This window comes from Physeter macrocephalus, chromosome 8, assembly GCF_002837175.3.
Source record: "Physeter macrocephalus isolate SW-GA chromosome 8, ASM283717v5, whole genome shotgun sequence".
NCBI classification, from domain to species: Eukaryota; Metazoa; Chordata; class Mammalia; order Artiodactyla; family Physeteridae; genus Physeter; species Physeter macrocephalus.
The window spans coordinates 50,630,576-50,641,427 of record NC_041221.1 but is presented as its reverse complement, the minus strand read 5'-3'; the positions used below and the strand labels follow the sequence as shown (position 1 = coordinate 50,641,427).

At 42.4% G+C, this 10,852-nt stretch overlaps 1 protein-coding gene and 1 pseudogene across 1 annotated transcript in view; one reads left to right on the top strand and one right to left on the bottom strand.

Moving 5' to 3' along the window:
• CARD6 (caspase recruitment domain family member 6) overlaps nt 1-10,852 on the top strand; it is a 54,751-nt gene that overhangs the window by 25,714 nt on the left and 18,185 nt on the right. Inside the window, 1 exon segment of the mRNA XM_028493424.2 lies at nt 4,596-4,696. The gene's annotated coding sequence lies outside the window, so the exon portion shown is untranslated.
• LOC102993235 (kinetochore-associated protein NSL1 homolog) lies at nt 625-2,174 on the bottom strand (annotated as a pseudogene).

The window sequence follows — 10,852 nt, the reverse complement described above, 5'->3', positions numbered from 1 at the left end:
GGGCTCAAACCCGTGTCCCCTGCATTGGCAGGCGTATTCTTAACCACTGCGCCACCAGGCGCAGGGAAGTCCCTACACAGCTCTTTTTTAAAGAAAGATGTATATCCAGGAAACACAATGAAACACGTTACTTCTGAAATTCCATAAAAGTTGTAAGGCTGGGACTTCCCTGGTGACACAGTGGTTAATAATCCACCTACCAATGCAGGGGACACGGGTTCAAGCCCTGGTCTGGGAAGATCCCACATGCCGCGGAGTCACCACATTGAGAAGCCCGCGCACCACAACGAAGAGTAGCCCCTGCTCGCCGCAACTAGAGAAAGCCCGCGTACAGCAACAAAGGCCCAACCCAGCCAAAAATAAATAAATAAATTTATTTTAAAAAAAAACAAACCTGTAAGGCAGCCAAGTGTTGATGGTATTTAAGGACAGTAAAAGTTTTCACTCTTAATGACCATTGACAGACTTTGTGTAAATATTTAAAGAAATATATGCTTTTCATTGACTATAGATGAAAAGGTGAGGGAAGAAATACAATATTACATCATACCCCGGCATACAGCTACTATATTTGTATAAAGGAATCACTAGTTATCTGTTGTTTTAATTGGAGTCCTGTCTAGGCATTAAGCTGTAATCTAAATGTTGATAGTGCCTAATTTCAACTCCCAAGATAAACAGAAAGAGCTTATGTATCAAGACTGATTTTCTTTGGCCTCAACGGATACCATTTTCTCTGGGGGCAGTCTTTAGTTGCCTTCCTTCTCAGTACCAAGTCAGTGCTTTTCCTAGCAGAAGTCTCCGCTGGTGTGATTTTTACTTGTGCTATAAAGCTCTCAGGTTTAACATTTGGTTCCCTATAACAACCGAAGAAGACTTCTTGGTGGACTTCCTGGAGCCGGGTAATAGGCTGCATCTTTAAAACTTGGGAGAAATCCATCTCCTTGTTCAATTAATGCAGGCAAGGACTTCGTAGCTTCACTGATCTCCTTAGCTATTGTTTCTTCTCTGCATTTCATGTTTTCCATACGAGGGGCTGGATCAGGGTCATATTTTAGGTTCAGTGGATGCGCAACAGGTTAGTACTGCTTCAGAATTTCTTGTTTTGCTTTTACGATTTTGATGACACATTCGAGGATCTTTCTGGGATACTGCTTACTGTTTTGTGGCTCCATGGACTTTGATTTCATCAAACTGCTTTTCAGGGACTTTGATATCAGAATCCATAAGCAATTGTCTGAAGCTTCCTGCCATGCTTGTGCATGAATGCTGACATTCTCTTGCACAGCTGATTCAAAAGTCCACTGCATATCTTGCAGCAGGGGCTCCCGAATCTCCCCTGGCAGCGCGTCCCCGAGGTTTTGCACGGGGCTGCCGCCCAGTTCTAGCATCTCCATCACTGCCTGCTTTGAGGTGCTGTGCACTTTCAAGTCTTTTCAGGAGGTGGCAGGGACCGAGGCCCTGTCGTCTACTGCAGCTACTCTCCCCATGTCCCACAGAGGGGAAAGAGCCACCGACTCAAGCCCTCTCCAGTTTTCCGGATTCAACCGTCTGAAGAGAAGATTTTGAATGGCGCTGCAATGAAGAGAGGATTTTAGATTGTCTGCTCCTTTAAATAATATAAGGTTGCTATTGTAATCTGGGCATTTCCTGCTCCCGACCTTAAATTGCACAAGAGCCGTAAAGTTTTCTATCATTCTATAATGGGACTATAAAATAGACTGTCTCTTTAATCCAAGGAGTTAACATTCTTCACACCCTTTTGGCAAATTTTCTTACATTTTAAAGCAGCGGCTTTATAATTAGAGTGTGTGTGTAAAAATCACTCGGGGTGGTTGTTAAAGTTGTATATCGTTGGGGCTCCCTGCAGAGATTTTGACTCAGTAGGTCTGGAGTAGGTCTATGCGATAGCCTCTTAACGGGAACTCACTGAGGCAGAAGATCCTGGGGCCACATTCTGAAAAACCCAGATCCAGACTGGGCTGCAAACCTGTTTTTCCGGTGCTCAGAGAAAGATATTTTCATCTGGGCCAGAAATCCAGGCTGGGATAATTTCTCCTCATTATCATTCTTGTTAAACTCATTATTCCTCTTCTGCTGGAAAATCTGGCACCGAAAAGCTGGTGTAATATGATAATGAGTTAGAAACTTTTAGCTATTTAAGATTAGGGCTGTTCTGGGCTTCCCTGGTGGTGCAGCGGTTAAGAATTCGTCTGCTATAGGTATAGCTGATTCACTTTGTTATACAGTAGAAACTAACACAACATTGTAAAGCAATTATACTCCAATAAATATGTTAAAAAAAAAAAAAGAATCCACCATTTTCATCTGGGCCAGAAATCCAGGCTGGGATAATTTCTCCTCATTATCATTCTTGTTAAACTCATTATTCCTCTTCTGCTGGAAAATCTGGCACCGAAAAGCTGGTGTAATATGATAATGAGTTAGAAACTTTTAGCTATTTAAGATTAGGGCTGTTCTGGGCTTCGCTGGTGGTGCAGCGGTTAAGAATTCGTCTGCTATAGGTATAGCTGATTCACTTTGTTATACAGTAGAAACTAACACAACATTGTAAAGCAATTATACTCCAATAAATATGTTAAAAAAAAAAAAGAATCCACCTGCCAGTGCAGGGGACACAGGTTTGATCCCTGGTTGGGGAAGATCCCACATGCTGCAGAGCAACTAAGCCCGTGCGCCACAACTACTGACCCTACGCTCCACAGCTACTGAAGCCCGCACGCCCTAGAGCCCGTGTTCCACAAGAGAAACCACCACAATAAGAAGCCCGCGCACCGCAACAAAGAGTAGCCCCCGCGCGCCGCAGCTGGAGAAAGCCTGCACACAGCAGTGAAGACCCAATGCAGCCAAAAATAAATTAATTAAAAAAAAAAAAGATTAGAGCTGTTTTACCTATAGGCTTCTGTATCGAGCACTTCTCATTTTGCCTGCAAGTTTTGTATCTGATTAAATCTAAAAGACATCCTTTTATTTTTCAAAACGTGCTTCTCTCTCCTTGTTCCATGGCTAAGACTTGATGTTTTGCTCAAGCCCCAATTCTTTCTTCCTATTGTCCTGTGTCACCGGTATATGTAGTATCATTCTGTCACTAATGGGAGACAACTTTACTAGTGATTAATGCACTGTACTTTTTGGCTCGGGTCCTGATTTGACAGCCCTGCATCTCTATGCCTCGCAGACCAGATCAATTTCTCTGGGATGCAGAGGCAGAGAGAAAGGAGACTAGATGAAGATACTGAGACGTGCATATCGTCCAGAGGGCCACTGCCCCTTATCCCCAGTTCTGGGTAAACCCCCAGCCCTACCCCTAGGCCCCAGGTGAGCAATAAAACCCAAAGAGAGATTCGAATACCGCATGTCTTCAGTATCTCTCACACTTCCCATAATTGGATGGGTGAAGGCATCATGCAAGAGAGGAGGAAATATTATTAATAAAAAACTGCATCAGTTAATGCTTCAAATATCATTCCGTCACAACAGTAGCCCAGGTAGTGTGGACAGAGTGACAAGCGCAGCGTGAGGGAGGGCAGGATTTAAGGGACAGGCAGAGGATCAGTGATGTACACAGAGGAGGACTGGATGGGGAAGAAGAGCGAGAGGGGTGCCTGGAAGCTCTGGGTGGGGTGTTTCAAGAAGTCAGAAGAGACTGTCTTATCAAATTAGGGCCAATTTCCTTACTTTTAGACTAGACCTACTTTTGGTGTTTTTAAGATAAGGAATGAGATGAAAGTTTCAGAAACGAAGAGATAGAACTGTCCAAGGATTATTCTGTTGCCTCTTTATTCTGCCCAAACCATATTAAAATTATTCAAATACTAACCAGCCGAGTTCAGTCCTGGGCAGCCTGGGAGTGTGCTGCTGGGGATCCTGCTGTGAGCAGAGTTGCCGGCCAAGAGCCCTCTGTAGGGACCCACTGCAGTGGTCCAGAACCCGCACTCTGGGCAGGCTGCTCCGAGTCAGGGACTCAGCACGGTGAGGGTCCCGGAGCCGGGCCAGTCCTTCCCACGTGTGGGGAGCCTGCCAGGCAGTCTTGGCTCTGGGGCTCCTTATTGGCCTGGCTGAGACTTTCTCTGAGCTGCACTGTAGTCCGATGCTCTTCCTTACCAGTCCCCCCTCCCTTCTTTCTTGCCTTGTCTGACCTGCAGGCAGTATGAGCTCTCCCCGCTTCTGCTCTCTCCTCCCTTTCTGTGTCACAGACTTTTCACGGACGTGAATTCTGTCTTAGCGTCTGCTTCCTGGAGGACCTGAACTGGCACAAGTTATTTGTGAAAAATGTTTCTTCTTCTCTCAGTGTCTGAGCCGTCTTGGACACACCTACTTCTCCCCCTCCCCCTTTGTGAGAAAGCAGACCCAGAATTAAAGCTTTGCTATAATTCTTGAGAGTCTGATTCAAAAAGGGAGAAATGTTTTGACTCTTTTAGTTCCTTTAGGATGGACATTAATTTTGGATGCGGAGAGATTTTTTTAACAAGAGCTTTGCATGCATGCATATTTCATCTGTTGCCTGGTGTCAGCACTGTTCCTTGCTTAATGATGACACGGAATCATTCATAATTTACTATTCTCATTTGTAGCCCACAAGAAAGAAGAAAAAAATCATTAGTGATATGGTGTGTGCTGGGATATTGCTTTAGGTTCCTGGGACCTCTTGCAACATTGGCCAAAGATTAGTAAGGTAAGAACTGAGACGTGACCTGTTGCGTTGTGTGGTTATTGTCAATACAGCTTTAGGGAGAAAAGGGCACAGAAGCCAGACTGGGGAGGGTTGAGATGTGAATGGAAAGTGAGGAAGTGGACACTTCAAGAAATTTGATTGTAAAGGAAAGTGCTGTATACCTACTGGATCAAGAAAATTTTTCCTTCCTCACCCTCCCCCCTTTTTTCTTCTCTTCTTCCTTTTCCTTCTCCTCCTCATTCTTCTTCTTCTTCATCTTTTTTTTTTTCTTTTTCTTTTTTTTGGCTGTGCTGCATGGCATGTGGGATCTTAGTTCCAGGGATAGGGATCCAACCCGTGTCCCCTACAGTGGAAGCACTGGAAGTGTGGAGTCTTAACCACTGGACCGCCATCTCCTCATTTTTTTTTTTTTTTTTTTTCTTTTTTTTGGCTGTGCTGCATGGCATGTGGGATCTTAGTTCCCTGACCAGGGATCCAACCCGTGTCCCCTACAGTGGAAGCACTGGAAGTGTGGAGTCTTAACCACTGGACCGCCAGGGAAGCCCCATCCTCATTCTTCTAATTCATCCTTTTTTTTTTTAAGTCCAAGGTAACATAATATTTGGCAAAAAGTTCAAACACTATAGAAATATATGGTGTAGAAAGTCCCTCATAATTCTACCGTCTGGATAGCAGGAGTTCTCAATATTGTCTGCACATTAGAATCATCAGGGGAGATTTTAAAAAATCTCGATGCCGAGCCCACAGCCTGTGTCAAAGATATAGAGATCTCTGGGAGTGGCACCCAGATATCAGCACTCTTTAAAGCTCTCTAGGTGATAACGACACACAGTCAAGGTTGAGAACCACTGCTCGAAGTGTGGCCTGTGGACCAGTGGCATAAGCATCAGCATTCAGCAGAACCTCAACTCTGCAACCCTTCTACCTGATGAATCGTAATCTGCATGCTAACAATATCCCTTGATATTTCATGTGCACGATAAATTTGTTTTTACATTTAGGGTCAGTTGATCAGGCTCCGGACGCACAGGCTCAGCGGCCATGGCTCACGGGCCCAGCCGCTCCGCGGCATGTGGGATCCTCCCAGACCGGGGCACAAACCCGTATCCCCTGCATTGGCAGGCGGACTCTCAACCACTGCGCCACCAGGGAAGCCCTGATTTTTTTTTTAATTGAAATATAGTTGACTTACAAAGTTGTGTTAGTTTCTGGTGTACAGCAAAGTGATATATATATATATATATGTGTATATATATATTCTTTTCAAATTTTTCAGATTCTTTTCCATTATAGGTTATTACAAAATATTGAGTATAGTTCCCTGTGCTATGCACTAGGTCCTTGTTATTTATCTATTTTATATATACTAGTATATGTATATGTTAATCCCAACCTCCTAATTTATCCCTCTCCCCCTTTCCCCTTTGGTAACCATAAGTTTGTTTTCTATGCCTGTGGGTCTATTTCTGTTTTGTAAATAAGTTCATTTGTATCTCATACGCACAATAAAAATTGAGCAGCACTTTTTAGAGAAAAATCACTAAAAGAAATAAGGAAGCCTTTTTTTTTTTAAGATGGAATGAACTCATGCTTACAGAGGAAGAATCTGTAAAGGGGAAAGAAGAGAAAGTATAAGACAGAATGTCATAATTGGTAAGGCAATGTCCCAGAAGAGGTAGGAGGGATAGAATTGGCAGCTGGGAAAAATGAACTTTGAAGAGAAAAGGGAATTTGTCTTCTTGGGACACTGGAAGGAAGACGGAGTGAATGATAGACTTGGAGGTAGGTTTGAATTGTGGCAGAAACTGGAAGTTGATGGTATTGCCACCTGATGGCCTTTGTTTTCTGCTTTCCCCAGGGAAGTAGGAGGAGAGGCCCTCTGTGAAAAACGAATGGGGCAAAGAGGAATAATGGCTGTTGAAGCCCTACTATGTGCCACAAGGGGTGTTACATACAAAAAGCCTATATACTCCTTCCAATAGCCCTAAGACAGTCCTATTATACAGACGGGGAGATCAGTCCTCTGCTGGCTTCTCCTTTGCTCAGTCTCTGCACATCTATCCTGAGGTTCCCTCTCCATTTCTTCATTCCTTTGGTGACATCACTCAGTCCCCTGACTGTGAGTGTTAACTACATGACTTTGCCTGCAAAGTCCCCCCCCCTCCCCGCTCCCCACAATCTACATTTCTAGTCCTGACCTGTGTTGTGAACTCCATCCAATTGTTTACTCAACATTTCCATAGCATGCCTGATAGAAATCTCAAACTTATCATGGGCAAAAGAGAACCCTTCCCAAACTTGCAACCCTCCTCCATAGCCCACTCCTTTAATTATAATAATGCCCAAACCCAGGACTTCTGCCAGTGTCTTCCCTCCACCTCCCTCCATCCCAAATCGCCAAGAAGTCTGGTCAATTTCATCTCCACAGCATTCGGAGTCCATCCCCTTCTCTTAAGATCTCCACTCCCACCAGTCCAATCTAAGCCATCATCACCTCCTGCGTGGACCACTGCAGTAGCGTTCTACCTGCCCCCTCTGCGTCCGCTGCTGCCGCCCTGCAACCCAGTCTCTGAATCTCAGCCAGACTGAGGTATACACATGGTGTATACACATGGCAATTTTAAAACATATAAACAAATAGACTAGTATCACGAGTCCCCTTAATCTTATCATAGCAACTCCAAAAATTATCAATAACTTGTCAATCTTTTTTTAATCTCAACGTTTTTCTTTTTTTAAAAAAAGCATTTAAAAGCAAATTTAAGATGCCATATTATTTCAACCATGCATATTTCAGTACATATCTCTAACAGAGGAGGATTTTAAAAATTAAAACCAGAATGCGCATTACGTTCTCAGTGCTGCCCAGGTTTATATATTTTATCTCATTTAGTCTTCGTAGTAGTCTTGAGGGGAGGGTGTTGCTAGATGATTTCACCTACAGGAAAGTGTAGATTTAGAGTGTCCTGACCCAAAGGGCTGAAATTTGAAGCGGGAGTCCTCAAATTCCCTGTCTGCTGTGCGTTCCACCCATTATGACTTCTCTTTCCTGTAAGTGTGAGGTCTCCTCTACGCATTCCTTAGTGCCTTACATCTAGTGATCTTGCATCATTTTAAGAAAAGAGAAAATAAAAATGGGAAGAATCTATATTTTCAGATTTTCCTGCTTAAATTTTTCTCTAAAATTTAGGGAAAACATCACTATACTGCCATCTTCTGGATCTTTTGAATGCTAACACATCAATGACAATATAGATATTTAAAACCATATCTGTCCAACTCTCTAATCTAGGGCTGACATATTAAACTTTGTATAATTAAAATTATTTCTTTAGTTAATTGGAAAAGTTTTCTTTAAACAACTTAATACATATTAAATATAGAGGCTAAAAAGTAGATGTATTTAGAGGTCAGTTATTTTTGTTTGTAGGGGGTGGAGGCAAACGTACATAGTTAAAATTTACAAGTAATTCAGCCTCCACCTTTTGGCCATTAATTTTAACCTCTTCCAATGACAGTTTTTAAAATTAATGTTAATAGAGGTGTTGGCTAGAAAAGCATTTCCACTGCTGGTGAGAGTATAAATTATTGCAGTCCTTTGGGAAGGCAATTTGATTGCTTATTTAGAAAGTAAAAATAAACTATCTGTAACTTTTGACCCAGTAAATTTACTTTAGGAACTCATCCTACATATATTCTTGTTAATGTATGCAAAGATGTATATATCTTTGAATAAGATGTATAATCCCACCTTGTTTATAAAGGACTAGAAAAACCCAGCATGCTGAAGTAAATGATATTACTACATCTGTGCAATGTGGTTCTTTGAAGGTGCTTAAAAATAATGGTGTAGTTCTAAATACACTGGTAATAATAACTAATAATGACTGATATTCTAAGAGGTTTGTTTAAAATATTTTGGCCTAGAACTGGAAGATACTATGCAAATTAAATACTCTTTCATATTTGTTACTAACAGATATTTATGTAGCAAAAAACTACATTTGGATTTCTGCCTCTAAAAGAGTGATAGGGGCTTCCCTGGTGGCGCAGTGGTTGAGAATCCGCTTGCCGATGCAGGGGACACGGGTTCGTGCCCCGGTCCGGGAAGATCCCATATGCCGCAGAGCGGCTGGGCCCGTGAGCCATGGCGGCTGAGCCTGCGCGTCCGGAGCCTGCGCTCCGCAACGGGAGAGGGCACCACAGTGAGAGGCCCTTGTACCGCCAAAAAAAAAAAACCAAAAACAAATAAAAGAGTGATAAACTCAGCTTTTAAAAAATGGAACATGAGGCAATAAAGTCCTCAATCTTAGCTTCATAATCAATGGTACAATAAATAAGATAAAGGTAATTTGAGTGTAAGTTATATTTTGTGGTTTCTACTCAAGAAAAGTTTAAACTAACGGGGAGAAAAACTTAGTACTCCGTGAAATCCATGCCATGAAGCCAAATTTACAGTGCAATGTCTTTTTACTTACCTTTATTATTTAATAATAAAAGATTGACTAGGCACAGTAATCATGACTGGTATTTGTCAAGTCTTTTCTATGTGCTAAGTGCTGTCCTAAGTGCTTAGCATGTGAGAAGTCCGTTGGTCTTCTCCATGACTTTGGAAAGACAATATATAGACAATATTTCTATTTAATGAAATTGAGAGTGAGGAAAGTTAAGCACATGGTCAAATCAGGAAATGAGTCCAAATATTCTGAATTTGGATGCAGTGCTTTTTTTTTTATTACACCCAAATGCGTCAAAAGGGAAAAACATACAGGTGTAAATGCCTATATTAGAATGCTTAGTAGTACATATGAAGTGCCAAGTACACTGCCTGGCATGTTATATTGATAAACACTCAAAAAAGGTTGACTATAACTCTTGTTATTTTTATTAGGTTGAGAGGACAATAAGGGTAGGTCTTTGACCGAGTGACAGAGGCAAGCCTCCTTCCCACTCAACACTTCCCCTGAAAATTCTCAATTGCACTGTAATGTCTTCACACTCATAGGACGCATAAGCCCCATGAGGGCAGGAGTTTTCTCTGTTATGTTCACTGTTATCTCCTGAGGCCTATAAGACAGCTCACATTAACTTCTCAGCAAACATTTGACACCTAGATTGAGAGACCAGAAGATTTTCTTGCTCCTTTTTTTCTTCTTTTTGACTGTGCCATGTTAGCTTACTATTGTTTTGCTCTTCTGTATAATTTGTACACTTCAGAGTAGTGCTTCCCAAGTGTTAGTGGTTATGAAACTTCCTGGGATCTTGCTAAACATGTAGATACCCCCCAAAAAAGTAGATCCTCAGAAAGCTCCATTATGTATTTTTATACCCTCATGCATGGACCTCCACCCAAAAATTTGGTTTGGACATCAAAACTGATGGTGCATAAACATATCAAGAGAGTATCAGAATACATAATGAAGCTTTCTGAGGGAAAAAGCCTGGGCAGGCTTTCCAGCTGGTCCAAAAATGGCTTGAGAGAGCAGGGAAAGAGAGGCTTGGGGTTTTGTTGTGTTTAGGGGGAGGGGCTGGAATAGGTCTCTTCCAGGAAGTTGCACACACCACCTTTGCTAATATCACTTTGGCCAGAAGTTAGCAATATGGCCTCACCTAACTGCAAGGGAGATTATAACATGTAGTCTTTATTTCAAATCATAGTGTGTCCAGTTCAACATCAGAGTTCCATTGCTATATAACGAGGGAAGAACGAACATAAATGGACCAGAAGCAGTCTCTGATCCAGTTAAAAAATAGACATTAACTGGAGTAACATGAATTATTTCAAGTCATCTGTGTATGGTTTACTACTCATAATTTCTAGTTAGTGTTCCAAAGGTTGCTATTTTTGTAACTTATTCTGGGTTTTATTATGTTCCATAGCAATGCTCGGTGAGCTGAAGAGATAAAACTTAATGGAAAAGAGTATTTGTTTATTTCTGGCAATGGCCAGGCACCTGATTGGATACTTTCACATATATTTTCTCATTTGGAAGAGCCAAGAGAGAAATAAGAAAGAGTTCTCTGGGCTTCCCTGGTGGCGCGGTGGTTGCGCATCCGCCTGCCGGTGCAGGGTAGCCGGGTTCGCGCCCCGGTCTGGGGGGATCCCGCATGCCGCGGAGCGGCTGGGCCCGTGAGCCATGGCCGCTGGGCCTGCGC